The sequence below is a fragment of the Parasteatoda tepidariorum genome, chromosome 11 (assembly GCF_982258835.1).
Source record: "Parasteatoda tepidariorum strain Cologne lab strain chromosome 11, Ptep-v5.0, whole genome shotgun sequence".
NCBI classification, from domain to species: domain Eukaryota; kingdom Metazoa; phylum Arthropoda; class Arachnida; order Araneae; family Theridiidae; genus Parasteatoda; species Parasteatoda tepidariorum.
This window is the reverse complement of record NC_141765.1, coordinates 44106965-44130257: the sequence shown is the minus strand read 5'-3', so window position 1 is coordinate 44130257 and position 23293 is coordinate 44106965. Positions and strand designations below refer to the sequence as shown.

The 23293-nt window shown below is 39.6% G+C and overlaps 79 non-coding genes across 79 annotated transcripts; all 79 read left to right on the top strand.

Annotated features, from left to right (window-relative positions):
- Positions 1 to 40: 40 nt before the first annotated feature.
- TRNAL-UAG (transfer RNA leucine (anticodon UAG)) lies at positions 41 to 120 on the top strand. Its single transcript has one exon. It is a non-coding gene; the product is annotated as a tRNA-Leu (tRNA).
- Positions 121 to 308: 188 nt separating this feature from the next.
- On the top strand, positions 309 to 390 carry TRNAL-AAG (transfer RNA leucine (anticodon AAG)). The gene has a single exon. It is a non-coding gene; the product is annotated as a tRNA-Leu (tRNA).
- A 244-nt stretch (positions 391 to 634) lies between these two features.
- On the top strand, positions 635 to 714 carry TRNAL-UAG (transfer RNA leucine (anticodon UAG)). The gene has a single exon. It is a non-coding gene; the product is annotated as a tRNA-Leu (tRNA).
- A 188-nt stretch (positions 715 to 902) lies between these two features.
- On the top strand, positions 903 to 984 carry TRNAL-AAG (transfer RNA leucine (anticodon AAG)). Its single transcript has one exon. It is a non-coding gene; the product is annotated as a tRNA-Leu (tRNA).
- Positions 985 to 1228: 244 nt separating this feature from the next.
- TRNAL-UAG (transfer RNA leucine (anticodon UAG)) lies at positions 1229 to 1308 on the top strand. Its single transcript has one exon. It is a non-coding gene; the product is annotated as a tRNA-Leu (tRNA).
- A 188-nt stretch (positions 1309 to 1496) lies between these two features.
- TRNAL-AAG (transfer RNA leucine (anticodon AAG)) lies at positions 1497 to 1578 on the top strand. The gene has a single exon. It is a non-coding gene; the product is annotated as a tRNA-Leu (tRNA).
- Positions 1579 to 1822: 244 nt separating this feature from the next.
- On the top strand, positions 1823 to 1902 carry TRNAL-UAG (transfer RNA leucine (anticodon UAG)). Its single transcript has one exon. It is a non-coding gene; the product is annotated as a tRNA-Leu (tRNA).
- A 188-nt stretch (positions 1903 to 2090) lies between these two features.
- TRNAL-AAG (transfer RNA leucine (anticodon AAG)) lies at positions 2091 to 2172 on the top strand. The gene has a single exon. It is a non-coding gene; the product is annotated as a tRNA-Leu (tRNA).
- Positions 2173 to 2416: 244 nt separating this feature from the next.
- TRNAL-UAG (transfer RNA leucine (anticodon UAG)) lies at positions 2417 to 2496 on the top strand. Its single transcript has one exon. It is a non-coding gene; the product is annotated as a tRNA-Leu (tRNA).
- Positions 2497 to 2684: 188 nt separating this feature from the next.
- TRNAL-AAG (transfer RNA leucine (anticodon AAG)) lies at positions 2685 to 2766 on the top strand. Its single transcript has one exon. It is a non-coding gene; the product is annotated as a tRNA-Leu (tRNA).
- Positions 2767 to 3010: 244 nt separating this feature from the next.
- On the top strand, positions 3011 to 3090 carry TRNAL-UAG (transfer RNA leucine (anticodon UAG)). The gene has a single exon. It is a non-coding gene; the product is annotated as a tRNA-Leu (tRNA).
- Positions 3091 to 3278: 188 nt separating this feature from the next.
- TRNAL-AAG (transfer RNA leucine (anticodon AAG)) lies at positions 3279 to 3360 on the top strand. Its single transcript has one exon. It is a non-coding gene; the product is annotated as a tRNA-Leu (tRNA).
- Positions 3361 to 3604: 244 nt separating this feature from the next.
- TRNAL-UAG (transfer RNA leucine (anticodon UAG)) lies at positions 3605 to 3684 on the top strand. Its single transcript has one exon. It is a non-coding gene; the product is annotated as a tRNA-Leu (tRNA).
- Positions 3685 to 3872: 188 nt separating this feature from the next.
- On the top strand, positions 3873 to 3954 carry TRNAL-AAG (transfer RNA leucine (anticodon AAG)). Its single transcript has one exon. It is a non-coding gene; the product is annotated as a tRNA-Leu (tRNA).
- Positions 3955 to 4198: 244 nt separating this feature from the next.
- Positions 4199 to 4278, top strand: TRNAL-UAG (transfer RNA leucine (anticodon UAG)). The gene has a single exon. It is a non-coding gene; the product is annotated as a tRNA-Leu (tRNA).
- A 188-nt stretch (positions 4279 to 4466) lies between these two features.
- TRNAL-AAG (transfer RNA leucine (anticodon AAG)) lies at positions 4467 to 4548 on the top strand. Its single transcript has one exon. It is a non-coding gene; the product is annotated as a tRNA-Leu (tRNA).
- Positions 4549 to 4792: 244 nt separating this feature from the next.
- Positions 4793 to 4872, top strand: TRNAL-UAG (transfer RNA leucine (anticodon UAG)). The gene has a single exon. It is a non-coding gene; the product is annotated as a tRNA-Leu (tRNA).
- A 188-nt stretch (positions 4873 to 5060) lies between these two features.
- TRNAL-AAG (transfer RNA leucine (anticodon AAG)) lies at positions 5061 to 5142 on the top strand. Its single transcript has one exon. It is a non-coding gene; the product is annotated as a tRNA-Leu (tRNA).
- Positions 5143 to 5386: 244 nt separating this feature from the next.
- Positions 5387 to 5466, top strand: TRNAL-UAG (transfer RNA leucine (anticodon UAG)). The gene has a single exon. It is a non-coding gene; the product is annotated as a tRNA-Leu (tRNA).
- A 188-nt stretch (positions 5467 to 5654) lies between these two features.
- On the top strand, positions 5655 to 5736 carry TRNAL-AAG (transfer RNA leucine (anticodon AAG)). The gene has a single exon. It is a non-coding gene; the product is annotated as a tRNA-Leu (tRNA).
- A 244-nt stretch (positions 5737 to 5980) lies between these two features.
- On the top strand, positions 5981 to 6060 carry TRNAL-UAG (transfer RNA leucine (anticodon UAG)). The gene has a single exon. It is a non-coding gene; the product is annotated as a tRNA-Leu (tRNA).
- A 188-nt stretch (positions 6061 to 6248) lies between these two features.
- On the top strand, positions 6249 to 6330 carry TRNAL-AAG (transfer RNA leucine (anticodon AAG)). The gene has a single exon. It is a non-coding gene; the product is annotated as a tRNA-Leu (tRNA).
- A 244-nt stretch (positions 6331 to 6574) lies between these two features.
- Positions 6575 to 6654, top strand: TRNAL-UAG (transfer RNA leucine (anticodon UAG)). Its single transcript has one exon. It is a non-coding gene; the product is annotated as a tRNA-Leu (tRNA).
- A 188-nt stretch (positions 6655 to 6842) lies between these two features.
- On the top strand, positions 6843 to 6924 carry TRNAL-AAG (transfer RNA leucine (anticodon AAG)). Its single transcript has one exon. It is a non-coding gene; the product is annotated as a tRNA-Leu (tRNA).
- A 244-nt stretch (positions 6925 to 7168) lies between these two features.
- On the top strand, positions 7169 to 7248 carry TRNAL-UAG (transfer RNA leucine (anticodon UAG)). The gene has a single exon. It is a non-coding gene; the product is annotated as a tRNA-Leu (tRNA).
- A 188-nt stretch (positions 7249 to 7436) lies between these two features.
- TRNAL-AAG (transfer RNA leucine (anticodon AAG)) lies at positions 7437 to 7518 on the top strand. Its single transcript has one exon. It is a non-coding gene; the product is annotated as a tRNA-Leu (tRNA).
- A 244-nt stretch (positions 7519 to 7762) lies between these two features.
- Positions 7763 to 7842, top strand: TRNAL-UAG (transfer RNA leucine (anticodon UAG)). Its single transcript has one exon. It is a non-coding gene; the product is annotated as a tRNA-Leu (tRNA).
- A 188-nt stretch (positions 7843 to 8030) lies between these two features.
- On the top strand, positions 8031 to 8112 carry TRNAL-AAG (transfer RNA leucine (anticodon AAG)). Its single transcript has one exon. It is a non-coding gene; the product is annotated as a tRNA-Leu (tRNA).
- A 244-nt stretch (positions 8113 to 8356) lies between these two features.
- On the top strand, positions 8357 to 8436 carry TRNAL-UAG (transfer RNA leucine (anticodon UAG)). The gene has a single exon. It is a non-coding gene; the product is annotated as a tRNA-Leu (tRNA).
- Positions 8437 to 8624: 188 nt separating this feature from the next.
- Positions 8625 to 8706, top strand: TRNAL-AAG (transfer RNA leucine (anticodon AAG)). Its single transcript has one exon. It is a non-coding gene; the product is annotated as a tRNA-Leu (tRNA).
- Positions 8707 to 8950: 244 nt separating this feature from the next.
- TRNAL-UAG (transfer RNA leucine (anticodon UAG)) lies at positions 8951 to 9030 on the top strand. Its single transcript has one exon. It is a non-coding gene; the product is annotated as a tRNA-Leu (tRNA).
- A 188-nt stretch (positions 9031 to 9218) lies between these two features.
- On the top strand, positions 9219 to 9300 carry TRNAL-AAG (transfer RNA leucine (anticodon AAG)). The gene has a single exon. It is a non-coding gene; the product is annotated as a tRNA-Leu (tRNA).
- A 244-nt stretch (positions 9301 to 9544) lies between these two features.
- On the top strand, positions 9545 to 9624 carry TRNAL-UAG (transfer RNA leucine (anticodon UAG)). Its single transcript has one exon. It is a non-coding gene; the product is annotated as a tRNA-Leu (tRNA).
- A 188-nt stretch (positions 9625 to 9812) lies between these two features.
- Positions 9813 to 9894, top strand: TRNAL-AAG (transfer RNA leucine (anticodon AAG)). Its single transcript has one exon. It is a non-coding gene; the product is annotated as a tRNA-Leu (tRNA).
- Positions 9895 to 10138: 244 nt separating this feature from the next.
- Positions 10139 to 10218, top strand: TRNAL-UAG (transfer RNA leucine (anticodon UAG)). Its single transcript has one exon. It is a non-coding gene; the product is annotated as a tRNA-Leu (tRNA).
- A 188-nt stretch (positions 10219 to 10406) lies between these two features.
- TRNAL-AAG (transfer RNA leucine (anticodon AAG)) lies at positions 10407 to 10488 on the top strand. Its single transcript has one exon. It is a non-coding gene; the product is annotated as a tRNA-Leu (tRNA).
- Positions 10489 to 10732: 244 nt separating this feature from the next.
- On the top strand, positions 10733 to 10812 carry TRNAL-UAG (transfer RNA leucine (anticodon UAG)). The gene has a single exon. It is a non-coding gene; the product is annotated as a tRNA-Leu (tRNA).
- A 188-nt stretch (positions 10813 to 11000) lies between these two features.
- TRNAL-AAG (transfer RNA leucine (anticodon AAG)) lies at positions 11001 to 11082 on the top strand. Its single transcript has one exon. It is a non-coding gene; the product is annotated as a tRNA-Leu (tRNA).
- Positions 11083 to 11326: 244 nt separating this feature from the next.
- Positions 11327 to 11406, top strand: TRNAL-UAG (transfer RNA leucine (anticodon UAG)). Its single transcript has one exon. It is a non-coding gene; the product is annotated as a tRNA-Leu (tRNA).
- Positions 11407 to 11594: 188 nt separating this feature from the next.
- Positions 11595 to 11676, top strand: TRNAL-AAG (transfer RNA leucine (anticodon AAG)). Its single transcript has one exon. It is a non-coding gene; the product is annotated as a tRNA-Leu (tRNA).
- A 244-nt stretch (positions 11677 to 11920) lies between these two features.
- On the top strand, positions 11921 to 12000 carry TRNAL-UAG (transfer RNA leucine (anticodon UAG)). The gene has a single exon. It is a non-coding gene; the product is annotated as a tRNA-Leu (tRNA).
- Positions 12001 to 12188: 188 nt separating this feature from the next.
- TRNAL-AAG (transfer RNA leucine (anticodon AAG)) lies at positions 12189 to 12270 on the top strand. Its single transcript has one exon. It is a non-coding gene; the product is annotated as a tRNA-Leu (tRNA).
- Positions 12271 to 12514: 244 nt separating this feature from the next.
- On the top strand, positions 12515 to 12594 carry TRNAL-UAG (transfer RNA leucine (anticodon UAG)). The gene has a single exon. It is a non-coding gene; the product is annotated as a tRNA-Leu (tRNA).
- Positions 12595 to 12782: 188 nt separating this feature from the next.
- Positions 12783 to 12864, top strand: TRNAL-AAG (transfer RNA leucine (anticodon AAG)). Its single transcript has one exon. It is a non-coding gene; the product is annotated as a tRNA-Leu (tRNA).
- Positions 12865 to 13108: 244 nt separating this feature from the next.
- On the top strand, positions 13109 to 13188 carry TRNAL-UAG (transfer RNA leucine (anticodon UAG)). Its single transcript has one exon. It is a non-coding gene; the product is annotated as a tRNA-Leu (tRNA).
- Positions 13189 to 13376: 188 nt separating this feature from the next.
- Positions 13377 to 13458, top strand: TRNAL-AAG (transfer RNA leucine (anticodon AAG)). The gene has a single exon. It is a non-coding gene; the product is annotated as a tRNA-Leu (tRNA).
- A 244-nt stretch (positions 13459 to 13702) lies between these two features.
- TRNAL-UAG (transfer RNA leucine (anticodon UAG)) lies at positions 13703 to 13782 on the top strand. The gene has a single exon. It is a non-coding gene; the product is annotated as a tRNA-Leu (tRNA).
- A 188-nt stretch (positions 13783 to 13970) lies between these two features.
- On the top strand, positions 13971 to 14052 carry TRNAL-AAG (transfer RNA leucine (anticodon AAG)). The gene has a single exon. It is a non-coding gene; the product is annotated as a tRNA-Leu (tRNA).
- Positions 14053 to 14296: 244 nt separating this feature from the next.
- TRNAL-UAG (transfer RNA leucine (anticodon UAG)) lies at positions 14297 to 14376 on the top strand. Its single transcript has one exon. It is a non-coding gene; the product is annotated as a tRNA-Leu (tRNA).
- Positions 14377 to 14564: 188 nt separating this feature from the next.
- Positions 14565 to 14646, top strand: TRNAL-AAG (transfer RNA leucine (anticodon AAG)). Its single transcript has one exon. It is a non-coding gene; the product is annotated as a tRNA-Leu (tRNA).
- Positions 14647 to 14890: 244 nt separating this feature from the next.
- Positions 14891 to 14970, top strand: TRNAL-UAG (transfer RNA leucine (anticodon UAG)). Its single transcript has one exon. It is a non-coding gene; the product is annotated as a tRNA-Leu (tRNA).
- Positions 14971 to 15158: 188 nt separating this feature from the next.
- TRNAL-AAG (transfer RNA leucine (anticodon AAG)) lies at positions 15159 to 15240 on the top strand. Its single transcript has one exon. It is a non-coding gene; the product is annotated as a tRNA-Leu (tRNA).
- A 244-nt stretch (positions 15241 to 15484) lies between these two features.
- TRNAL-UAG (transfer RNA leucine (anticodon UAG)) lies at positions 15485 to 15564 on the top strand. The gene has a single exon. It is a non-coding gene; the product is annotated as a tRNA-Leu (tRNA).
- A 188-nt stretch (positions 15565 to 15752) lies between these two features.
- On the top strand, positions 15753 to 15834 carry TRNAL-AAG (transfer RNA leucine (anticodon AAG)). The gene has a single exon. It is a non-coding gene; the product is annotated as a tRNA-Leu (tRNA).
- A 244-nt stretch (positions 15835 to 16078) lies between these two features.
- TRNAL-UAG (transfer RNA leucine (anticodon UAG)) lies at positions 16079 to 16158 on the top strand. Its single transcript has one exon. It is a non-coding gene; the product is annotated as a tRNA-Leu (tRNA).
- A 188-nt stretch (positions 16159 to 16346) lies between these two features.
- On the top strand, positions 16347 to 16428 carry TRNAL-AAG (transfer RNA leucine (anticodon AAG)). Its single transcript has one exon. It is a non-coding gene; the product is annotated as a tRNA-Leu (tRNA).
- Positions 16429 to 16672: 244 nt separating this feature from the next.
- Positions 16673 to 16752, top strand: TRNAL-UAG (transfer RNA leucine (anticodon UAG)). The gene has a single exon. It is a non-coding gene; the product is annotated as a tRNA-Leu (tRNA).
- A 188-nt stretch (positions 16753 to 16940) lies between these two features.
- TRNAL-AAG (transfer RNA leucine (anticodon AAG)) lies at positions 16941 to 17022 on the top strand. Its single transcript has one exon. It is a non-coding gene; the product is annotated as a tRNA-Leu (tRNA).
- Positions 17023 to 17266: 244 nt separating this feature from the next.
- On the top strand, positions 17267 to 17346 carry TRNAL-UAG (transfer RNA leucine (anticodon UAG)). The gene has a single exon. It is a non-coding gene; the product is annotated as a tRNA-Leu (tRNA).
- Positions 17347 to 17534: 188 nt separating this feature from the next.
- On the top strand, positions 17535 to 17616 carry TRNAL-AAG (transfer RNA leucine (anticodon AAG)). Its single transcript has one exon. It is a non-coding gene; the product is annotated as a tRNA-Leu (tRNA).
- A 244-nt stretch (positions 17617 to 17860) lies between these two features.
- TRNAL-UAG (transfer RNA leucine (anticodon UAG)) lies at positions 17861 to 17940 on the top strand. The gene has a single exon. It is a non-coding gene; the product is annotated as a tRNA-Leu (tRNA).
- A 188-nt stretch (positions 17941 to 18128) lies between these two features.
- Positions 18129 to 18210, top strand: TRNAL-AAG (transfer RNA leucine (anticodon AAG)). The gene has a single exon. It is a non-coding gene; the product is annotated as a tRNA-Leu (tRNA).
- Positions 18211 to 18454: 244 nt separating this feature from the next.
- TRNAL-UAG (transfer RNA leucine (anticodon UAG)) lies at positions 18455 to 18534 on the top strand. Its single transcript has one exon. It is a non-coding gene; the product is annotated as a tRNA-Leu (tRNA).
- Positions 18535 to 18722: 188 nt separating this feature from the next.
- TRNAL-AAG (transfer RNA leucine (anticodon AAG)) lies at positions 18723 to 18804 on the top strand. Its single transcript has one exon. It is a non-coding gene; the product is annotated as a tRNA-Leu (tRNA).
- Positions 18805 to 19048: 244 nt separating this feature from the next.
- On the top strand, positions 19049 to 19128 carry TRNAL-UAG (transfer RNA leucine (anticodon UAG)). Its single transcript has one exon. It is a non-coding gene; the product is annotated as a tRNA-Leu (tRNA).
- A 188-nt stretch (positions 19129 to 19316) lies between these two features.
- Positions 19317 to 19398, top strand: TRNAL-AAG (transfer RNA leucine (anticodon AAG)). Its single transcript has one exon. It is a non-coding gene; the product is annotated as a tRNA-Leu (tRNA).
- A 244-nt stretch (positions 19399 to 19642) lies between these two features.
- TRNAL-UAG (transfer RNA leucine (anticodon UAG)) lies at positions 19643 to 19722 on the top strand. Its single transcript has one exon. It is a non-coding gene; the product is annotated as a tRNA-Leu (tRNA).
- Positions 19723 to 19910: 188 nt separating this feature from the next.
- Positions 19911 to 19992, top strand: TRNAL-AAG (transfer RNA leucine (anticodon AAG)). Its single transcript has one exon. It is a non-coding gene; the product is annotated as a tRNA-Leu (tRNA).
- A 244-nt stretch (positions 19993 to 20236) lies between these two features.
- TRNAL-UAG (transfer RNA leucine (anticodon UAG)) lies at positions 20237 to 20316 on the top strand. The gene has a single exon. It is a non-coding gene; the product is annotated as a tRNA-Leu (tRNA).
- Positions 20317 to 20504: 188 nt separating this feature from the next.
- Positions 20505 to 20586, top strand: TRNAL-AAG (transfer RNA leucine (anticodon AAG)). Its single transcript has one exon. It is a non-coding gene; the product is annotated as a tRNA-Leu (tRNA).
- Positions 20587 to 20830: 244 nt separating this feature from the next.
- TRNAL-UAG (transfer RNA leucine (anticodon UAG)) lies at positions 20831 to 20910 on the top strand. The gene has a single exon. It is a non-coding gene; the product is annotated as a tRNA-Leu (tRNA).
- A 188-nt stretch (positions 20911 to 21098) lies between these two features.
- Positions 21099 to 21180, top strand: TRNAL-AAG (transfer RNA leucine (anticodon AAG)). The gene has a single exon. It is a non-coding gene; the product is annotated as a tRNA-Leu (tRNA).
- A 245-nt stretch (positions 21181 to 21425) lies between these two features.
- Positions 21426 to 21505, top strand: TRNAL-UAG (transfer RNA leucine (anticodon UAG)). Its single transcript has one exon. It is a non-coding gene; the product is annotated as a tRNA-Leu (tRNA).
- A 188-nt stretch (positions 21506 to 21693) lies between these two features.
- TRNAL-AAG (transfer RNA leucine (anticodon AAG)) lies at positions 21694 to 21775 on the top strand. The gene has a single exon. It is a non-coding gene; the product is annotated as a tRNA-Leu (tRNA).
- Positions 21776 to 22019: 244 nt separating this feature from the next.
- On the top strand, positions 22020 to 22099 carry TRNAL-UAG (transfer RNA leucine (anticodon UAG)). Its single transcript has one exon. It is a non-coding gene; the product is annotated as a tRNA-Leu (tRNA).
- A 188-nt stretch (positions 22100 to 22287) lies between these two features.
- On the top strand, positions 22288 to 22369 carry TRNAL-AAG (transfer RNA leucine (anticodon AAG)). Its single transcript has one exon. It is a non-coding gene; the product is annotated as a tRNA-Leu (tRNA).
- Positions 22370 to 22613: 244 nt separating this feature from the next.
- TRNAL-UAG (transfer RNA leucine (anticodon UAG)) lies at positions 22614 to 22693 on the top strand. Its single transcript has one exon. It is a non-coding gene; the product is annotated as a tRNA-Leu (tRNA).
- Positions 22694 to 22881: 188 nt separating this feature from the next.
- TRNAL-AAG (transfer RNA leucine (anticodon AAG)) lies at positions 22882 to 22963 on the top strand. Its single transcript has one exon. It is a non-coding gene; the product is annotated as a tRNA-Leu (tRNA).
- Positions 22964 to 23206: 243 nt separating this feature from the next.
- TRNAL-UAG (transfer RNA leucine (anticodon UAG)) lies at positions 23207 to 23286 on the top strand. Its single transcript has one exon. It is a non-coding gene; the product is annotated as a tRNA-Leu (tRNA).
- Positions 23287 to 23293: the final 7 nt, after the last annotated feature.

The window sequence follows — 23293 nt, the reverse complement described above, 5'->3', positions numbered from 1 at the left end:
TTATTTGTAAAAAAAAGTTTTCAACACTTGGTTGAAATGAGGTAGCGTGGCCGAGTGGTCTAAGGCGCTGGTTTTAGGCACCAGTCTCTCGAGGCGTGGGTTCGAATCCCACCGCTGCCAATATTGTACTTTTGGTTCCCAAACATTTTGCAAAAAACATGTAATTACGGAGAAAAAAAATGCAAGTACTTCATAAAAAATAAATGCTTTATGTTGGATAATAATTCTTTTTAATAAAAGCGCTGATCCGAATTCGTTATTTCACAGACGGAAAGCTGTAAAAAGAGGGGGGGAATTCGTGCGTTATCGGTAGCGTGGCCGAGCGGTCTAAGGCGCTGGTTTAAGGCACCAGTCTCTTCGGAGGCGTGGGTTCGAATCCCACCGCTGCCAGGGAGCTTTTTAAGTATACTGAGAAAAAAAAACTTAGAGTATTTTGCCCTCAAGCAGATTTACAATGAATCTATCGTAAACATTTTTTTTTTTTTTATATCATGACATATTTATCCGGTATTTTGACGGCGGTTCGCATACTTTCGAATAAAGAGAGTCTAAAGTATTTGAAAAAACTTAGAGTCCGAGCAAGAATTAACTGCATTATTTGTAAAAAAAAGTTTTCAACACTTGGTTGAAATGAGGTAGCGTGGCCGAGTGGTCTAAGGCGCTGGTTTTAGGCACCAGTCTCTCGAGGCGTGGGTTCGAATCCCACCGCTGCCAATATTGTACTTTTGGTTCCCAAACATTTTGCAAAAAACATGTAATTACGGAGAAAAAAAATGCAAGTACTTCATAAAAAATAAATGCTTTATGTTGGATAATAATTCTTTTTAATAAAAGCGCTGATCCGAATTCGTTATTTCACAGACGGAAAGCTGTAAAAAGAGGGGGGGAATTCGTGCGTTATCGGTAGCGTGGCCGAGCGGTCTAAGGCGCTGGTTTAAGGCACCAGTCTCTTCGGAGGCGTGGGTTCGAATCCCACCGCTGCCAGGGAGCTTTTTAAGTATACTGAGAAAAAAAAACTTAGAGTATTTTGCCCTCAAGCAGATTTACAATGAATCTATCGTAAACATTTTTTTTTTTTTTATATCATGACATATTTATCCGGTATTTTGACGGCGGTTCGCATACTTTCGAATAAAGAGAGTCTAAAGTATTTGAAAAAACTTAGAGTCCGAGCAAGAATTAACTGCATTATTTGTAAAAAAAAGTTTTCAACACTTGGTTGAAATGAGGTAGCGTGGCCGAGTGGTCTAAGGCGCTGGTTTTAGGCACCAGTCTCTCGAGGCGTGGGTTCGAATCCCACCGCTGCCAATATTGTACTTTTGGTTCCCAAACATTTTGCAAAAAACATGTAATTACGGAGAAAAAAAATGCAAGTACTTCATAAAAAATAAATGCTTTATGTTGGATAATAATTCTTTTTAATAAAAGCGCTGATCCGAATTCGTTATTTCACAGACGGAAAGCTGTAAAAAGAGGGGGGGAATTCGTGCGTTATCGGTAGCGTGGCCGAGCGGTCTAAGGCGCTGGTTTAAGGCACCAGTCTCTTCGGAGGCGTGGGTTCGAATCCCACCGCTGCCAGGGAGCTTTTTAAGTATACTGAGAAAAAAAAACTTAGAGTATTTTGCCCTCAAGCAGATTTACAATGAATCTATCGTAAACATTTTTTTTTTTTTTATATCATGACATATTTATCCGGTATTTTGACGGCGGTTCGCATACTTTCGAATAAAGAGAGTCTAAAGTATTTGAAAAAACTTAGAGTCCGAGCAAGAATTAACTGCATTATTTGTAAAAAAAAGTTTTCAACACTTGGTTGAAATGAGGTAGCGTGGCCGAGTGGTCTAAGGCGCTGGTTTTAGGCACCAGTCTCTCGAGGCGTGGGTTCGAATCCCACCGCTGCCAATATTGTACTTTTGGTTCCCAAACATTTTGCAAAAAACATGTAATTACGGAGAAAAAAAATGCAAGTACTTCATAAAAAATAAATGCTTTATGTTGGATAATAATTCTTTTTAATAAAAGCGCTGATCCGAATTCGTTATTTCACAGACGGAAAGCTGTAAAAAGAGGGGGGGAATTCGTGCGTTATCGGTAGCGTGGCCGAGCGGTCTAAGGCGCTGGTTTAAGGCACCAGTCTCTTCGGAGGCGTGGGTTCGAATCCCACCGCTGCCAGGGAGCTTTTTAAGTATACTGAGAAAAAAAAACTTAGAGTATTTTGCCCTCAAGCAGATTTACAATGAATCTATCGTAAACATTTTTTTTTTTTTTATATCATGACATATTTATCCGGTATTTTGACGGCGGTTCGCATACTTTCGAATAAAGAGAGTCTAAAGTATTTGAAAAAACTTAGAGTCCGAGCAAGAATTAACTGCATTATTTGTAAAAAAAAGTTTTCAACACTTGGTTGAAATGAGGTAGCGTGGCCGAGTGGTCTAAGGCGCTGGTTTTAGGCACCAGTCTCTCGAGGCGTGGGTTCGAATCCCACCGCTGCCAATATTGTACTTTTGGTTCCCAAACATTTTGCAAAAAACATGTAATTACGGAGAAAAAAAATGCAAGTACTTCATAAAAAATAAATGCTTTATGTTGGATAATAATTCTTTTTAATAAAAGCGCTGATCCGAATTCGTTATTTCACAGACGGAAAGCTGTAAAAAGAGGGGGGGAATTCGTGCGTTATCGGTAGCGTGGCCGAGCGGTCTAAGGCGCTGGTTTAAGGCACCAGTCTCTTCGGAGGCGTGGGTTCGAATCCCACCGCTGCCAGGGAGCTTTTTAAGTATACTGAGAAAAAAAAACTTAGAGTATTTTGCCCTCAAGCAGATTTACAATGAATCTATCGTAAACATTTTTTTTTTTTTTATATCATGACATATTTATCCGGTATTTTGACGGCGGTTCGCATACTTTCGAATAAAGAGAGTCTAAAGTATTTGAAAAAACTTAGAGTCCGAGCAAGAATTAACTGCATTATTTGTAAAAAAAAGTTTTCAACACTTGGTTGAAATGAGGTAGCGTGGCCGAGTGGTCTAAGGCGCTGGTTTTAGGCACCAGTCTCTCGAGGCGTGGGTTCGAATCCCACCGCTGCCAATATTGTACTTTTGGTTCCCAAACATTTTGCAAAAAACATGTAATTACGGAGAAAAAAAATGCAAGTACTTCATAAAAAATAAATGCTTTATGTTGGATAATAATTCTTTTTAATAAAAGCGCTGATCCGAATTCGTTATTTCACAGACGGAAAGCTGTAAAAAGAGGGGGGGAATTCGTGCGTTATCGGTAGCGTGGCCGAGCGGTCTAAGGCGCTGGTTTAAGGCACCAGTCTCTTCGGAGGCGTGGGTTCGAATCCCACCGCTGCCAGGGAGCTTTTTAAGTATACTGAGAAAAAAAAACTTAGAGTATTTTGCCCTCAAGCAGATTTACAATGAATCTATCGTAAACATTTTTTTTTTTTTTATATCATGACATATTTATCCGGTATTTTGACGGCGGTTCGCATACTTTCGAATAAAGAGAGTCTAAAGTATTTGAAAAAACTTAGAGTCCGAGCAAGAATTAACTGCATTATTTGTAAAAAAAAGTTTTCAACACTTGGTTGAAATGAGGTAGCGTGGCCGAGTGGTCTAAGGCGCTGGTTTTAGGCACCAGTCTCTCGAGGCGTGGGTTCGAATCCCACCGCTGCCAATATTGTACTTTTGGTTCCCAAACATTTTGCAAAAAACATGTAATTACGGAGAAAAAAAATGCAAGTACTTCATAAAAAATAAATGCTTTATGTTGGATAATAATTCTTTTTAATAAAAGCGCTGATCCGAATTCGTTATTTCACAGACGGAAAGCTGTAAAAAGAGGGGGGGAATTCGTGCGTTATCGGTAGCGTGGCCGAGCGGTCTAAGGCGCTGGTTTAAGGCACCAGTCTCTTCGGAGGCGTGGGTTCGAATCCCACCGCTGCCAGGGAGCTTTTTAAGTATACTGAGAAAAAAAAACTTAGAGTATTTTGCCCTCAAGCAGATTTACAATGAATCTATCGTAAACATTTTTTTTTTTTTTATATCATGACATATTTATCCGGTATTTTGACGGCGGTTCGCATACTTTCGAATAAAGAGAGTCTAAAGTATTTGAAAAAACTTAGAGTCCGAGCAAGAATTAACTGCATTATTTGTAAAAAAAAGTTTTCAACACTTGGTTGAAATGAGGTAGCGTGGCCGAGTGGTCTAAGGCGCTGGTTTTAGGCACCAGTCTCTCGAGGCGTGGGTTCGAATCCCACCGCTGCCAATATTGTACTTTTGGTTCCCAAACATTTTGCAAAAAACATGTAATTACGGAGAAAAAAAATGCAAGTACTTCATAAAAAATAAATGCTTTATGTTGGATAATAATTCTTTTTAATAAAAGCGCTGATCCGAATTCGTTATTTCACAGACGGAAAGCTGTAAAAAGAGGGGGGGAATTCGTGCGTTATCGGTAGCGTGGCCGAGCGGTCTAAGGCGCTGGTTTAAGGCACCAGTCTCTTCGGAGGCGTGGGTTCGAATCCCACCGCTGCCAGGGAGCTTTTTAAGTATACTGAGAAAAAAAAACTTAGAGTATTTTGCCCTCAAGCAGATTTACAATGAATCTATCGTAAACATTTTTTTTTTTTTTATATCATGACATATTTATCCGGTATTTTGACGGCGGTTCGCATACTTTCGAATAAAGAGAGTCTAAAGTATTTGAAAAAACTTAGAGTCCGAGCAAGAATTAACTGCATTATTTGTAAAAAAAAGTTTTCAACACTTGGTTGAAATGAGGTAGCGTGGCCGAGTGGTCTAAGGCGCTGGTTTTAGGCACCAGTCTCTCGAGGCGTGGGTTCGAATCCCACCGCTGCCAATATTGTACTTTTGGTTCCCAAACATTTTGCAAAAAACATGTAATTACGGAGAAAAAAAATGCAAGTACTTCATAAAAAATAAATGCTTTATGTTGGATAATAATTCTTTTTAATAAAAGCGCTGATCCGAATTCGTTATTTCACAGACGGAAAGCTGTAAAAAGAGGGGGGGAATTCGTGCGTTATCGGTAGCGTGGCCGAGCGGTCTAAGGCGCTGGTTTAAGGCACCAGTCTCTTCGGAGGCGTGGGTTCGAATCCCACCGCTGCCAGGGAGCTTTTTAAGTATACTGAGAAAAAAAAACTTAGAGTATTTTGCCCTCAAGCAGATTTACAATGAATCTATCGTAAACATTTTTTTTTTTTTTATATCATGACATATTTATCCGGTATTTTGACGGCGGTTCGCATACTTTCGAATAAAGAGAGTCTAAAGTATTTGAAAAAACTTAGAGTCCGAGCAAGAATTAACTGCATTATTTGTAAAAAAAAGTTTTCAACACTTGGTTGAAATGAGGTAGCGTGGCCGAGTGGTCTAAGGCGCTGGTTTTAGGCACCAGTCTCTCGAGGCGTGGGTTCGAATCCCACCGCTGCCAATATTGTACTTTTGGTTCCCAAACATTTTGCAAAAAACATGTAATTACGGAGAAAAAAAATGCAAGTACTTCATAAAAAATAAATGCTTTATGTTGGATAATAATTCTTTTTAATAAAAGCGCTGATCCGAATTCGTTATTTCACAGACGGAAAGCTGTAAAAAGAGGGGGGGAATTCGTGCGTTATCGGTAGCGTGGCCGAGCGGTCTAAGGCGCTGGTTTAAGGCACCAGTCTCTTCGGAGGCGTGGGTTCGAATCCCACCGCTGCCAGGGAGCTTTTTAAGTATACTGAGAAAAAAAAACTTAGAGTATTTTGCCCTCAAGCAGATTTACAATGAATCTATCGTAAACATTTTTTTTTTTTTTATATCATGACATATTTATCCGGTATTTTGACGGCGGTTCGCATACTTTCGAATAAAGAGAGTCTAAAGTATTTGAAAAAACTTAGAGTCCGAGCAAGAATTAACTGCATTATTTGTAAAAAAAAGTTTTCAACACTTGGTTGAAATGAGGTAGCGTGGCCGAGTGGTCTAAGGCGCTGGTTTTAGGCACCAGTCTCTCGAGGCGTGGGTTCGAATCCCACCGCTGCCAATATTGTACTTTTGGTTCCCAAACATTTTGCAAAAAACATGTAATTACGGAGAAAAAAAATGCAAGTACTTCATAAAAAATAAATGCTTTATGTTGGATAATAATTCTTTTTAATAAAAGCGCTGATCCGAATTCGTTATTTCACAGACGGAAAGCTGTAAAAAGAGGGGGGGAATTCGTGCGTTATCGGTAGCGTGGCCGAGCGGTCTAAGGCGCTGGTTTAAGGCACCAGTCTCTTCGGAGGCGTGGGTTCGAATCCCACCGCTGCCAGGGAGCTTTTTAAGTATACTGAGAAAAAAAAACTTAGAGTATTTTGCCCTCAAGCAGATTTACAATGAATCTATCGTAAACATTTTTTTTTTTTTTATATCATGACATATTTATCCGGTATTTTGACGGCGGTTCGCATACTTTCGAATAAAGAGAGTCTAAAGTATTTGAAAAAACTTAGAGTCCGAGCAAGAATTAACTGCATTATTTGTAAAAAAAAGTTTTCAACACTTGGTTGAAATGAGGTAGCGTGGCCGAGTGGTCTAAGGCGCTGGTTTTAGGCACCAGTCTCTCGAGGCGTGGGTTCGAATCCCACCGCTGCCAATATTGTACTTTTGGTTCCCAAACATTTTGCAAAAAACATGTAATTACGGAGAAAAAAAATGCAAGTACTTCATAAAAAATAAATGCTTTATGTTGGATAATAATTCTTTTTAATAAAAGCGCTGATCCGAATTCGTTATTTCACAGACGGAAAGCTGTAAAAAGAGGGGGGGAATTCGTGCGTTATCGGTAGCGTGGCCGAGCGGTCTAAGGCGCTGGTTTAAGGCACCAGTCTCTTCGGAGGCGTGGGTTCGAATCCCACCGCTGCCAGGGAGCTTTTTAAGTATACTGAGAAAAAAAAACTTAGAGTATTTTGCCCTCAAGCAGATTTACAATGAATCTATCGTAAACATTTTTTTTTTTTTTATATCATGACATATTTATCCGGTATTTTGACGGCGGTTCGCATACTTTCGAATAAAGAGAGTCTAAAGTATTTGAAAAAACTTAGAGTCCGAGCAAGAATTAACTGCATTATTTGTAAAAAAAAGTTTTCAACACTTGGTTGAAATGAGGTAGCGTGGCCGAGTGGTCTAAGGCGCTGGTTTTAGGCACCAGTCTCTCGAGGCGTGGGTTCGAATCCCACCGCTGCCAATATTGTACTTTTGGTTCCCAAACATTTTGCAAAAAACATGTAATTACGGAGAAAAAAAATGCAAGTACTTCATAAAAAATAAATGCTTTATGTTGGATAATAATTCTTTTTAATAAAAGCGCTGATCCGAATTCGTTATTTCACAGACGGAAAGCTGTAAAAAGAGGGGGGGAATTCGTGCGTTATCGGTAGCGTGGCCGAGCGGTCTAAGGCGCTGGTTTAAGGCACCAGTCTCTTCGGAGGCGTGGGTTCGAATCCCACCGCTGCCAGGGAGCTTTTTAAGTATACTGAGAAAAAAAAACTTAGAGTATTTTGCCCTCAAGCAGATTTACAATGAATCTATCGTAAACATTTTTTTTTTTTTTATATCATGACATATTTATCCGGTATTTTGACGGCGGTTCGCATACTTTCGAATAAAGAGAGTCTAAAGTATTTGAAAAAACTTAGAGTCCGAGCAAGAATTAACTGCATTATTTGTAAAAAAAAGTTTTCAACACTTGGTTGAAATGAGGTAGCGTGGCCGAGTGGTCTAAGGCGCTGGTTTTAGGCACCAGTCTCTCGAGGCGTGGGTTCGAATCCCACCGCTGCCAATATTGTACTTTTGGTTCCCAAACATTTTGCAAAAAACATGTAATTACGGAGAAAAAAAATGCAAGTACTTCATAAAAAATAAATGCTTTATGTTGGATAATAATTCTTTTTAATAAAAGCGCTGATCCGAATTCGTTATTTCACAGACGGAAAGCTGTAAAAAGAGGGGGGGAATTCGTGCGTTATCGGTAGCGTGGCCGAGCGGTCTAAGGCGCTGGTTTAAGGCACCAGTCTCTTCGGAGGCGTGGGTTCGAATCCCACCGCTGCCAGGGAGCTTTTTAAGTATACTGAGAAAAAAAAACTTAGAGTATTTTGCCCTCAAGCAGATTTACAATGAATCTATCGTAAACATTTTTTTTTTTTTTATATCATGACATATTTATCCGGTATTTTGACGGCGGTTCGCATACTTTCGAATAAAGAGAGTCTAAAGTATTTGAAAAAACTTAGAGTCCGAGCAAGAATTAACTGCATTATTTGTAAAAAAAAGTTTTCAACACTTGGTTGAAATGAGGTAGCGTGGCCGAGTGGTCTAAGGCGCTGGTTTTAGGCACCAGTCTCTCGAGGCGTGGGTTCGAATCCCACCGCTGCCAATATTGTACTTTTGGTTCCCAAACATTTTGCAAAAAACATGTAATTACGGAGAAAAAAAATGCAAGTACTTCATAAAAAATAAATGCTTTATGTTGGATAATAATTCTTTTTAATAAAAGCGCTGATCCGAATTCGTTATTTCACAGACGGAAAGCTGTAAAAAGAGGGGGGGAATTCGTGCGTTATCGGTAGCGTGGCCGAGCGGTCTAAGGCGCTGGTTTAAGGCACCAGTCTCTTCGGAGGCGTGGGTTCGAATCCCACCGCTGCCAGGGAGCTTTTTAAGTATACTGAGAAAAAAAAACTTAGAGTATTTTGCCCTCAAGCAGATTTACAATGAATCTATCGTAAACATTTTTTTTTTTTTTATATCATGACATATTTATCCGGTATTTTGACGGCGGTTCGCATACTTTCGAATAAAGAGAGTCTAAAGTATTTGAAAAAACTTAGAGTCCGAGCAAGAATTAACTGCATTATTTGTAAAAAAAAGTTTTCAACACTTGGTTGAAATGAGGTAGCGTGGCCGAGTGGTCTAAGGCGCTGGTTTTAGGCACCAGTCTCTCGAGGCGTGGGTTCGAATCCCACCGCTGCCAATATTGTACTTTTGGTTCCCAAACATTTTGCAAAAAACATGTAATTACGGAGAAAAAAAATGCAAGTACTTCATAAAAAATAAATGCTTTATGTTGGATAATAATTCTTTTTAATAAAAGCGCTGATCCGAATTCGTTATTTCACAGACGGAAAGCTGTAAAAAGAGGGGGGGAATTCGTGCGTTATCGGTAGCGTGGCCGAGCGGTCTAAGGCGCTGGTTTAAGGCACCAGTCTCTTCGGAGGCGTGGGTTCGAATCCCACCGCTGCCAGGGAGCTTTTTAAGTATACTGAGAAAAAAAAACTTAGAGTATTTTGCCCTCAAGCAGATTTACAATGAATCTATCGTAAACATTTTTTTTTTTTTTATATCATGACATATTTATCCGGTATTTTGACGGCGGTTCGCATACTTTCGAATAAAGAGAGTCTAAAGTATTTGAAAAAACTTAGAGTCCGAGCAAGAATTAACTGCATTATTTGTAAAAAAAAGTTTTCAACACTTGGTTGAAATGAGGTAGCGTGGCCGAGTGGTCTAAGGCGCTGGTTTTAGGCACCAGTCTCTCGAGGCGTGGGTTCGAATCCCACCGCTGCCAATATTGTACTTTTGGTTCCCAAACATTTTGCAAAAAACATGTAATTACGGAGAAAAAAAATGCAAGTACTTCATAAAAAATAAATGCTTTATGTTGGATAATAATTCTTTTTAATAAAAGCGCTGATCCGAATTCGTTATTTCACAGACGGAAAGCTGTAAAAAGAGGGGGGGAATTCGTGCGTTATCGGTAGCGTGGCCGAGCGGTCTAAGGCGCTGGTTTAAGGCACCAGTCTCTTCGGAGGCGTGGGTTCGAATCCCACCGCTGCCAGGGAGCTTTTTAAGTATACTGAGAAAAAAAAACTTAGAGTATTTTGCCCTCAAGCAGATTTACAATGAATCTATCGTAAACATTTTTTTTTTTTTTATATCATGACATATTTATCCGGTATTTTGACGGCGGTTCGCATACTTTCGAATAAAGAGAGTCTAAAGTATTTGAAAAAACTTAGAGTCCGAGCAAGAATTAACTGCATTATTTGTAAAAAAAAGTTTTCAACACTTGGTTGAAATGAGGTAGCGTGGCCGAGTGGTCTAAGGCGCTGGTTTTAGGCACCAGTCTCTCGAGGCGTGGGTTCGAATCCCACCGCTGCCAATATTGTACTTTTGGTTCCCAAACATTTTGCAAAAAACATGTAATTACGGAGAAAAAAAATGCAAGTACTTCATAAAAAATAAATGCTTTATGTTGGATAATAATTCTTTTTAATAAAAGCGCTGATCCGAATTCGTTATTTCACAGACGGAAAGCTGTAAAAAGAGGGGGGGAATTCGTGCGTTATCGGTAGCGTGGCCGAGCGGTCTAAGGCGCTGGTTTAAGGCACCAGTCTCTTCGGAGGCGTGGGTTCGAATCCCACCGCTGCCAGGGAGCTTTTTAAGTATACTGAGAAAAAAAAACTTAGAGTATTTTGCCCTCAAGCAGATTTACAATGAATCTATCGTAAACATTTTTTTTTTTTTTATATCATGACATATTTATCCGGTATTTTGACGGCGGTTCGCATACTTTCGAATAAAGAGAGTCTAAAGTATTTGAAAAAACTTAGAGTCCGAGCAAGAATTAACTGCATTATTTGTAAAAAAAAGTTTTCAACACTTGGTTGAAATGAGGTAGCGTGGCCGAGTGGTCTAAGGCGCTGGTTTTAGGCACCAGTCTCTCGAGGCGTGGGTTCGAATCCCACCGCTGCCAATATTGTACTTTTGGTTCCCAAACATTTTGCAAAAAACATGTAATTACGGAGAAAAAAAATGCAAGTACTTCATAAAAAATAAATGCTTTATGTTGGATAATAATTCTTTTTAATAAAAGCGCTGATCCGAATTCGTTATTTCACAGACGGAAAGCTGTAAAAAGAGGGGGGGAATTCGTGCGTTATCGGTAGCGTGGCCGAGCGGTCTAAGGCGCTGGTTTAAGGCACCAGTCTCTTCGGAGGCGTGGGTTCGAATCCCACCGCTGCCAGGGAGCTTTTTAAGTATACTGAGAAAAAAAAACTTAGAGTATTTTGCCCTCAAGCAGATTTACAATGAATCTATCGTAAACATTTTTTTTTTTTTTATATCATGACATATTTATCCGGTATTTTGACGGCGGTTCGCATACTTTCGAATAAAGAGAGTCTAAAGTATTTGAAAAAACTTAGAGTCCGAGCAAGAATTAACTGCATTATTTGTAAAAAAAAGTTTTCAACACTTGGTTGAAATGAGGTAGCGTGGCCGAGTGGTCTAAGGCGCTGGTTTTAGGCACCAGTCTCTCGAGGCGTGGGTTCGAATCCCACCGCTGCCAATATTGTACTTTTGGTTCCCAAACATTTTGCAAAAAACATGTAATTACGGAGAAAAAAAATGCAAGTACTTCATAAAAAATAAATGCTTTATGTTGGATAATAATTCTTTTTAATAAAAGCGCTGATCCGAATTCGTTATTTCACAGACGGAAAGCTGTAAAAAGAGGGGGGGAATTCGTGCGTTATCGGTAGCGTGGCCGAGCGGTCTAAGGCGCTGGTTTAAGGCACCAGTCTCTTCGGAGGCGTGGGTTCGAATCCCACCGCTGCCAGGGAGCTTTTTAAGTATACTGAGAAAAAAAAACTTAGAGTATTTTGCCCTCAAGCAGATTTACAATGAATCTATCGTAAACATTTTTTTTTTTTTTATATCATGACATATTTATCCGGTATTTTGACGGCGGTTCGCATACTTTCGAATAAAGAGAGTCTAAAGTATTTGAAAAAACTTAGAGTCCGAGCAAGAATTAACTGCATTATTTGTAAAAAAAAGTTTTCAACACTTGGTTGAAATGAGGTAGCGTGGCCGAGTGGTCTAAGGCGCTGGTTTTAGGCACCAGTCTCTCGAGGCGTGGGTTCGAATCCCACCGCTGCCAATATTGTACTTTTGGTTCCCAAACATTTTGCAAAAAACATGTAATTACGGAGAAAAAAAATGCAAGTACTTCATAAAAAATAAATGCTTTATGTTGGATAATAATTCTTTTTAATAAAAGCGCTGATCCGAATTCGTTATTTCACAGACGGAAAGCTGTAAAAAGAGGGGGGGAATTCGTGCGTTATCGGTAGCGTGGCCGAGCGGTCTAAGGCGCTGGTTTAAGGCACCAGTCTCTTCGGAGGCGTGGGTTCGAATCCCACCGCTGCCAGGGAGCTTTTTAAGTATACTGAGAAAAAAAAACTTAGAGTATTTTGCCCTCAAGCAGATTTACAATGAATCTATCGTAAACATTTTTTTTTTTTTTATATCATGACATATTTATCCGGTATTTTGACGGCGGTTCGCATACTTTCGAATAAAGAGAGTCTAAAGTATTTGAAAAAACTTAGAGTCCGAGCAAGAATTAACTGCATTATTTGTAAAAAAAAGTTTTCAACACTTGGTTGAAATGAGGTAGCGTGGCCGAGTGGTCTAAGGCGCTGGTTTTAGGCACCAGTCTCTCGAGGCGTGGGTTCGAATCCCACCGCTGCCAATATTGTACTTTTGGTTCCCAAACATTTTGCAAAAAACATGTAATTACGGAGAAAAAAAATGCAAGTACTTCATAAAAAATAAATGCTTTATGTTGGATAATAATTCTTTTTAATAAAAGCGCTGATCCGAATTCGTTATTTCACAGACGGAAAGCTGTAAAAAGAGGGGGGGAATTCGTGCGTTATCGGTAGCGTGGCCGAGCGGTCTAAGGCGCTGGTTTAAGGCACCAGTCTCTTCGGAGGCGTGGGTTCGAATCCCACCGCTGCCAGGGAGCTTTTTAAGTATACTGAGAAAAAAAAACTTAGAGTATTTTGCCCTCAAGCAGATTTACAATGAATCTATCGTAAACATTTTTTTTTTTTTTATATCATGACATATTTATCCGGTATTTTGACGGCGGTTCGCATACTTTCGAATAAAGAGAGTCTAAAGTATTTGAAAAAACTTAGAGTCCGAGCAAGAATTAACTGCATTATTTGTAAAAAAAAGTTTTCAACACTTGGTTGAAATGAGGTAGCGTGGCCGAGTGGTCTAAGGCGCTGGTTTTAGGCACCAGTCTCTCGAGGCGTGGGTTCGAATCCCACCGCTGCCAATATTGTACTTTTGGTTCCCAAACATTTTGCAAAAAACATGTAATTACGGAGAAAAAAAATGCAAGTACTTCATAAAAAATAAATGCTTTATGTTGGATAATAATTCTTTTTAATAAAAGCGCTGATCCGAATTCGTTATTTCACAGACGGAAAGCTGTAAAAAGAGGGGGGGAATTCGTGCGTTATCGGTAGCGTGGCCGAGCGGTCTAAGGCGCTGGTTTAAGGCACCAGTCTCTTCGGAGGCGTGGGTTCGAATCCCACCGCTGCCAGGGAGCTTTTTAAGTATACTGAGAAAAAAAAACTTAGAGTATTTTGCCCTCAAGCAGATTTACAATGAATCTATCGTAAACATTTTTTTTTTTTTTATATCATGACATATTTATCCGGTATTTTGACGGCGGTTCGCATACTTTCGAATAAAGAGAGTCTAAAGTATTTGAAAAAACTTAGAGTCCGAGCAAGAATTAACTGCATTATTTGTAAAAAAAAGTTTTCAACACTTGGTTGAAATGAGGTAGCGTGGCCGAGTGGTCTAAGGCGCTGGTTTTAGGCACCAGTCTCTCGAGGCGTGGGTTCGAATCCCACCGCTGCCAATATTGTACTTTTGGTTCCCAAACATTTTGCAAAAAACATGTAATTACGGAGAAAAAAAATGCAAGTACTTCATAAAAAATAAATGCTTTATGTTGGATAATAATTCTTTTTAATAAAAGCGCTGATCCGAATTCGTTATTTCACAGACGGAAAGCTGTAAAAAGAGGGGGGGAATTCGTGCGTTATCGGTAGCGTGGCCGAGCGGTCTAAGGCGCTGGTTTAAGGCACCAGTCTCTTCGGAGGCGTGGGTTCGAATCCCACCGCTGCCAGGGAGCTTTTTAAGTATACTGAGAAAAAAAAACTTAGAGTATTTTGCCCTCAAGCAGATTTACAATGAATCTATCGTAAACATTTTTTTTTTTTTTATATCATGACATATTTATCCGGTATTTTGACGGCGGTTCGCATACTTTCGAATAAAGAGAGTCTAAAGTATTTGAAAAAACTTAGAGTCCGAGCAAGAATTAACTGCATTATTTGTAAAAAAAAGTTTTCAACACTTGGTTGAAATGAGGTAGCGTGGCCGAGTGGTCTAAGGCGCTGGTTTTAGGCACCAGTCTCTCGAGGCGTGGGTTCGAATCCCACCGCTGCCAATATTGTACTTTTGGTTCCCAAACATTTTGCAAAAAACATGTAATTACGGAGAAAAAAAATGCAAGTACTTCATAAAAAATAAATGCTTTATGTTGGATAATAATTCTTTTTAATAAAAGCGCTGATCCGAATTCGTTATTTCACAGACGGAAAGCTGTAAAAAGAGGGGGGGAATTCGTGCGTTATCGGTAGCGTGGCCGAGCGGTCTAAGGCGCTGGTTTAAGGCACCAGTCTCTTCGGAGGCGTGGGTTCGAATCCCACCGCTGCCAGGGAGCTTTTTAAGTATACTGAGAAAAAAAAACTTAGAGTATTTTGCCCTCAAGCAGATTTACAATGAATCTATCGTAAACATTTTTTTTTTTTTTATATCATGACATATTTATCCGGTATTTTGACGGCGGTTCGCATACTTTCGAATAAAGAGAGTCTAAAGTATTTGAAAAAACTTAGAGTCCGAGCAAGAATTAACTGCATTATTTGTAAAAAAAAGTTTTCAACACTTGGTTGAAATGAGGTAGCGTGGCCGAGTGGTCTAAGGCGCTGGTTTTAGGCACCAGTCTCTCGAGGCGTGGGTTCGAATCCCACCGCTGCCAATATTGTACTTTTGGTTCCCAAACATTTTGCAAAAAACATGTAATTACGGAGAAAAAAAATGCAAGTACTTCATAAAAAATAAATGCTTTATGTTGGATAATAATTCTTTTTAATAAAAGCGCTGATCCGAATTCGTTATTTCACAGACGGAAAGCTGTAAAAAGAGGGGGGGAATTCGTGCGTTATCGGTAGCGTGGCCGAGCGGTCTAAGGCGCTGGTTTAAGGCACCAGTCTCTTCGGAGGCGTGGGTTCGAATCCCACCGCTGCCAGGGAGCTTTTTAAGTATACTGAGAAAAAAAAACTTAGAGTATTTTGCCCTCAAGCAGATTTACAATGAATCTATCGTAAACATTTTTTTTTTTTTTATATCATGACATATTTATCCGGTATTTTGACGGCGGTTCGCATACTTTCGAATAAAGAGAGTCTAAAGTATTTGAAAAAACTTAGAGTCCGAGCAAGAATTAACTGCATTATTTGTAAAAAAAAGTTTTCAACACTTGGTTGAAATGAGGTAGCGTGGCCGAGTGGTCTAAGGCGCTGGTTTTAGGCACCAGTCTCTCGAGGCGTGGGTTCGAATCCCACCGCTGCCAATATTGTACTTTTGGTTCCCAAACATTTTGCAAAAAACATGTAATTACGGAGAAAAAAAATGCAAGTACTTCATAAAAAATAAATGCTTTATGTTGGATAATAATTCTTTTTAATAAAAGCGCTGATCCGAATTCGTTATTTCACAGACGGAAAGCTGTAAAAAGAGGGGGGGAATTCGTGCGTTATCGGTAGCGTGGCCGAGCGGTCTAAGGCGCTGGTTTAAGGCACCAGTCTCTTCGGAGGCGTGGGTTCGAATCCCACCGCTGCCAGGGAGCTTTTTAAGTATACTGAGAAAAAAAAACTTAGAGTATTTTGCCCTCAAGCAGATTTACAATGAATCTATCGTAAACATTTTTTTTTTTTTTATATCATGACATATTTATCCGGTATTTTGACGGCGGTTCGCATACTTTCGAATAAAGAGAGTCTAAAGTATTTGAAAAAACTTAGAGTCCGAGCAAGAATTAACTGCATTATTTGTAAAAAAAAGTTTTCAACACTTGGTTGAAATGAGGTAGCGTGGCCGAGTGGTCTAAGGCGCTGGTTTTAGGCACCAGTCTCTCGAGGCGTGGGTTCGAATCCCACCGCTGCCAATATTGTACTTTTGGTTCCCAAACATTTTGCAAAAAACATGTAATTACGGAGAAAAAAAATGCAAGTACTTCATAAAAAATAAATGCTTTATGTTGGATAATAATTCTTTTTAATAAAAGCGCTGATCCGAATTCGTTATTTCACAGACGGAAAGCTGTAAAAAGAGGGGGGGAATTCGTGCGTTATCGGTAGCGTGGCCGAGCGGTCTAAGGCGCTGGTTTAAGGCACCAGTCTCTTCGGAGGCGTGGGTTCGAATCCCACCGCTGCCAGGGAGCTTTTTAAGTATACTGAGAAAAAAAAACTTAGAGTATTTTGCCCTCAAGCAGATTTACAATGAATCTATCGTAAACATTTTTTTTTTTTTTATATCATGACATATTTATCCGGTATTTTGACGGCGGTTCGCATACTTTCGAATAAAGAGAGTCTAAAGTATTTGAAAAAACTTAGAGTCCGAGCAAGAATTAACTGCATTATTTGTAAAAAAAAGTTTTCAACACTTGGTTGAAATGAGGTAGCGTGGCCGAGTGGTCTAAGGCGCTGGTTTTAGGCACCAGTCTCTCGAGGCGTGGGTTCGAATCCCACCGCTGCCAATATTGTACTTTTGGTTCCCAAACATTTTGCAAAAAACATGTAATTACGGAGAAAAAAAATGCAAGTACTTCATAAAAAATAAATGCTTTATGTTGGATAATAATTCTTTTTAATAAAAGCGCTGATCCGAATTCGTTATTTCACAGACGGAAAGCTGTAAAAAGAGGGGGGGAATTCGTGCGTTATCGGTAGCGTGGCCGAGCGGTCTAAGGCGCTGGTTTAAGGCACCAGTCTCTTCGGAGGCGTGGGTTCGAATCCCACCGCTGCCAGGGAGCTTTTTAAGTATACTGAGAAAAAAAAACTTAGAGTATTTTGCCCTCAAGCAGATTTACAATGAATCTATCGTAAACATTTTTTTTTTTTTTATATCATGACATATTTATCCGGTATTTTGACGGCGGTTCGCATACTTTCGAATAAAGAGAGTCTAAAGTATTTGAAAAAACTTAGAGTCCGAGCAAGAATTAACTGCATTATTTGTAAAAAAAAGTTTTCAACACTTGGTTGAAATGAGGTAGCGTGGCCGAGTGGTCTAAGGCGCTGGTTTTAGGCACCAGTCTCTCGAGGCGTGGGTTCGAATCCCACCGCTGCCAATATTGTACTTTTGGTTCCCAAACATTTTGCAAAAAACATGTAATTACGGAGAAAAAAAATGCAAGTACTTCATAAAAAATAAATGCTTTATGTTGGATAATAATTCTTTTTAATAAAAGCGCTGATCCGAATTCGTTATTTCACAGACGGAAAGCTGTAAAAAGAGGGGGGGAATTCGTGCGTTATCGGTAGCGTGGCCGAGCGGTCTAAGGCGCTGGTTTAAGGCACCAGTCTCTTCGGAGGCGTGGGTTCGAATCCCACCGCTGCCAGGGAGCTTTTTAAGTATACTGAGAAAAAAAAACTTAGAGTATTTTGCCCTCAAGCAGATTTACAATGAATCTATCGTAAACATTTTTTTTTTTTTTATATCATGACATATTTATCCGGTATTTTGACGGCGGTTCGCATACTTTCGAATAAAGAGAGTCTAAAGTATTTGAAAAAACTTAGAGTCCGAGCAAGAATTAACTGCATTATTTGTAAAAAAAAGTTTTCAACACTTGGTTGAAATGAGGTAGCGTGGCCGAGTGGTCTAAGGCGCTGGTTTTAGGCACCAGTCTCTCGAGGCGTGGGTTCGAATCCCACCGCTGCCAATATTGTACTTTTGGTTCCCAAACATTTTGCAAAAAACATGTAATTACGGAGAAAAAAAATGCAAGTACTTCATAAAAAATAAATGCTTTATGTTGGATAATAATTCTTTTTAATAAAAGCGCTGATCCGAATTCGTTATTTCACAGACGGAAAGCTGTAAAAAGAGGGGGGGAATTCGTGCGTTATCGGTAGCGTGGCCGAGCGGTCTAAGGCGCTGGTTTAAGGCACCAGTCTCTTCGGAGGCGTGGGTTCGAATCCCACCGCTGCCAGGGAGCTTTTTAAGTATACTGAGAAAAAAAAACTTAGAGTATTTTGCCCTCAAGCAGATTTACAATGAATCTATCGTAAACATTTTTTTTTTTTTTATATCATGACATATTTATCCGGTATTTTGACGGCGGTTCGCATACTTTCGAATAAAGAGAGTCTAAAGTATTTGAAAAAACTTAGAGTCCGAGCAAGAATTAACTGCATTATTTGTAAAAAAAAGTTTTCAACACTTGGTTGAAATGAGGTAGCGTGGCCGAGTGGTCTAAGGCGCTGGTTTTAGGCACCAGTCTCTCGAGGCGTGGGTTCGAATCCCACCGCTGCCAATATTGTACTTTTGGTTCCCAAACATTTTGCAAAAAACATGTAATTACGGAGAAAAAAAATGCAAGTACTTCATAAAAAATAAATGCTTTATGTTGGATAATAATTCTTTTTAATAAAAGCGCTGATCCGAATTCGTTATTTCACAGACGGAAAGCTGTAAAAAGAGGGGGGGAATTCGTGCGTTATCGGTAGCGTGGCCGAGCGGTCTAAGGCGCTGGTTTAAGGCACCAGTCTCTTCGGAGGCGTGGGTTCGAATCCCACCGCTGCCAGGGAGCTTTTTAAGTATACTGAGAAAAAAAAACTTAGAGTATTTTGCCCTCAAGCAGATTTACAATGAATCTATCGTAAACATTTTTTTTTTTTTTATATCATGACATATTTATCCGGTATTTTGACGGCGGTTCGCATACTTTCGAATAAAGAGAGTCTAAAGTATTTGAAAAAACTTAGAGTCCGAGCAAGAATTAACTGCATTATTTGTAAAAAAAAGTTTTCAACACTTGGTTGAAATGAGGTAGCGTGGCCGAGTGGTCTAAGGCGCTGGTTTTAGGCACCAGTCTCTCGAGGCGTGGGTTCGAATCCCACCGCTGCCAATATTGTACTTTTGGTTCCCAAACATTTTGCAAAAAACATGTAATTACGGAGAAAAAAAATGCAAGTACTTCATAAAAAATAAATGCTTTATGTTGGATAATAATTCTTTTTAATAAAAGCGCTGATCCGAATTCGTTATTTCACAGACGGAAAGCTGTAAAAAGAGGGGGGGAATTCGTGCGTTATCGGTAGCGTGGCCGAGCGGTCTAAGGCGCTGGTTTAAGGCACCAGTCTCTTCGGAGGCGTGGGTTCGAATCCCACCGCTGCCAGGGAGCTTTTTAAGTATACTGAGAAAAAAAAACTTAGAGTATTTTGCCCTCAAGCAGATTTACAATGAATCTATCGTAAACATTTTTTTTTTTTTTATATCATGACATATTTATCCGGTATTTTGACGGCGGTTCGCATACTTTCGAATAAAGAGAGTCTAAAGTATTTGAAAAAACTTAGAGTCCGAGCAAGAATTAACTGCATTATTTGTAAAAAAAAGTTTTCAACACTTGGTTGAAATGAGGTAGCGTGGCCGAGTGGTCTAAGGCGCTGGTTTTAGGCACCAGTCTCTCGAGGCGTGGGTTCGAATCCCACCGCTGCCAATATTGTACTTTTGGTTCCCAAACATTTTGCAAAAAACATGTAATTACGGAGAAAAAAAATGCAAGTACTTCATAAAAAATAAATGCTTTATGTTGGATAATAATTCTTTTTAATAAAAGCGCTGATCCGAATTCGTTATTTCACAGACGGAAAGCTGTAAAAAGAGGGGGGGAATTCGTGCGTTATCGGTAGCGTGGCCGAGCGGTCTAAGGCGCTGGTTTAAGGCACCAGTCTCTTCGGAGGCGTGGGTTCGAATCCCACCGCTGCCAGGGAGCTTTTTAAGTATACTGAGAAAAAAAAACTTAGAGTATTTTGCCCTCAAGCAGATTTACAATGAATCTATCGTAAACATTTTTTTTTTTTTAATATCATGACATATTTATCCGGTATTTTGACGGCGGTTCGCATACTTTCGAATAAAGAGAGTCTAAAGTATTTGAAAAAACTTAGAGTCCGAGCAAGAATTAACTGCATTATTTGTAAAAAAAAGTTTTCAACACTTGGTTGAAATGAGGTAGCGTGGCCGAGTGGTCTAAGGCGCTGGTTTTAGGCACCAGTCTCTCGAGGCGTGGGTTCGAATCCCACCGCTGCCAATATTGTACTTTTGGTTCCCAAACATTTTGCAAAAAACATGTAATTACGGAGAAAAAAAATGCAAGTACTTCATAAAAAATAAATGCTTTATGTTGGATAATAATTCTTTTTAATAAAAGCGCTGATCCGAATTCGTTATTTCACAGACGGAAAGCTGTAAAAAGAGGGGGGGAATTCGTGCGTTATCGGTAGCGTGGCCGAGCGGTCTAAGGCGCTGGTTTAAGGCACCAGTCTCTTCGGAGGCGTGGGTTCGAATCCCACCGCTGCCAGGGAGCTTTTTAAGTATACTGAGAAAAAAAAACTTAGAGTATTTTGCCCTCAAGCAGATTTACAATGAATCTATCGTAAACATTTTTTTTTTTTTTATATCATGACATATTTATCCGGTATTTTGACGGCGGTTCGCATACTTTCGAATAAAGAGAGTCTAAAGTATTTGAAAAAACTTAGAGTCCGAGCAAGAATTAACTGCATTATTTGTAAAAAAAAGTTTTCAACACTTGGTTGAAATGAGGTAGCGTGGCCGAGTGGTCTAAGGCGCTGGTTTTAGGCACCAGTCTCTCGAGGCGTGGGTTCGAATCCCACCGCTGCCAATATTGTACTTTTGGTTCCCAAACATTTTGCAAAAAACATGTAATTACGGAGAAAAAAAATGCAAGTACTTCATAAAAAATAAATGCTTTATGTTGGATAATAATTCTTTTTAATAAAAGCGCTGATCCGAATTCGTTATTTCACAGACGGAAAGCTGTAAAAAGAGGGGGGGAATTCGTGCGTTATCGGTAGCGTGGCCGAGCGGTCTAAGGCGCTGGTTTAAGGCACCAGTCTCTTCGGAGGCGTGGGTTCGAATCCCACCGCTGCCAGGGAGCTTTTTAAGTATACTGAGAAAAAAAAACTTAGAGTATTTTGCCCTCAAGCAGATTTACAATGAATCTATCGTAAACATTTTTTTTTTTTTTTATATCATGACATATTTATCCGGTATTTTGACGGCGGTTCGCATACTTTCGAATAAAGAGAGTCTAAAGTATTTGAAAAAACTTAGAGTCCGAGCAAGAATTAACTGCATTATTTGTAAAAAAAAGTTTTCAACACTTGGTTGAAATGAGGTAGCGTGGCCGAGTGGTCTAAGGCGCTGGTTTTAGGCACCAGTCTCTCGAGGCGTGGGTTCGAATCCCACCGCTGCCAATATTGTACTTTTGGTTCCCAAACATTTTGCAAAAAACATGTAATTACGGAGAAAAAAAATGCAAGTACTTCATAAAAAATAAATGCTTTATGTTGGATAATAATTCTTTTTAATAAAAGCGCTGATCCGAATTCGTTATTTCACAGACGGAAAGCTGTAAAAAGAGGGGGGGAATTCGTGCGTTATCGGTAGCGTGGCCGAGCGGTCTAAGGCGCTGGTTTAAGGCACCAGTCTCTTCGGAGGCGTGGGTTCGAATCCCACCGCTGCCAGGGAGCTTTTTAAGTATACTGAGAAAAAAAAACTTAGAGTATTTTGCCCTCAAGCAGATTTACAATGAATCTATCGTAAACATTTTTTTTTTTTTTATATCATGACATATTTATCCGGTATTTTGACGGCGGTTCGCATACTTTCGAATAAAGAGAGTCTAAAGTATTTGAAAAAACTTAGAGTCCGAGCAAGAATTAACTGCATTATTTGTAAAAAAAAGTTTTCAACACTTGGTTGAAATGAGGTAGCGTGGCCGAGTGGTCTAAGGCGCTGGTTTTAGGCACCAGTCTCTCGAGGCGTGGGTTCGAATCCCACCGCTGCCAATATTGTACTTTTGGTTCCCAAACATTTTGCAAAAAACATGTAATTACGGAGAAAAAAAATGCAAGTACTTCATAAAAAATAAATGCTTTATGTTGGATAATAATTCTTTTTAATAAAAGCGCTGATCCGAATTCGTTATTTCACAGACGGAAAGCTGTAAAAAGAGGGGGGGAATTCGTGCGTTATCGGTAGCGTGGCCGAGCGGTCTAAGGCGCTGGTTTAAGGCACCAGTCTCTTCGGAGGCGTGGGTTCGAATCCCACCGCTGCCAGGGAGCTTTTTAAGTATACTGAGAAAAAAAAACTTAGAGTATTTTGCCCTCAAGCAGATTTACAATGAATCTATCGTAAACATTTTTTTTTTTTTTATATCATGACATATTTATCCGGTATTTTGACGGCGGTTCGCATACTTTCGAATAAAGAGAGTCTAAAGTATTTGAAAAAACTTAGAGTCCGAGCAAGAATTAACTGCATTATTTGTAAAAAAAAGTTTTCAACACTTGGTTGAAATGAGGTAGCGTGGCCGAGTGGTCTAAGGCGCTGGTTTTAGGCACCAGTCTCTCGAGGCGTGGGTTCGAATCCCACCGCTGCCAATATTGTACTTTTGGTTCCCAAACATTTTGCAAAAAACATGTAATTACGGAGAAAAAAAATGCAAGTACTTCATAAAAAATAAATGCTTTATGTTGGATAATAATTCTTTTTAATAAAAGCGCTGATCCGAATTCGTTATTTCACAGACGGAAAGCTGTAAAAAGAGGGGGGGAATTCGTGCGTTATCGGTAGCGTGGCCGAGCGGTCTAAGGCGCTGGTTTAAGGCACCAGTCTCTTCGGAGGCGTGGGTTCGAATCCCACCGCTGCCAGGGAGCTTTTTAAGTATACTGAGAAAAAAAAACTTAGAGTATTTTGCCCTCAAGCAGATTTACAATGAATCTATCGTAAACATTTTTTTTTTTTTATATCATGACATATTTATCCGGTATTTTGACGGCGGTTCGCATACTTTCGAATAAAGAGAGTCTAAAGTATTTGAAAAAACTTAGAGTCCGAGCAAGAATTAACTGCATTATTTGTAAAAAAAAGTTTTCAACACTTGGTTGAAATGAGGTAGCGTGGCCGAGTGGTCTAAGGCGCTGGTTTTAGGCACCAGTCTCTCGAGGCGTGGGTTCGAATCCCACCGCTGCCAATATTGT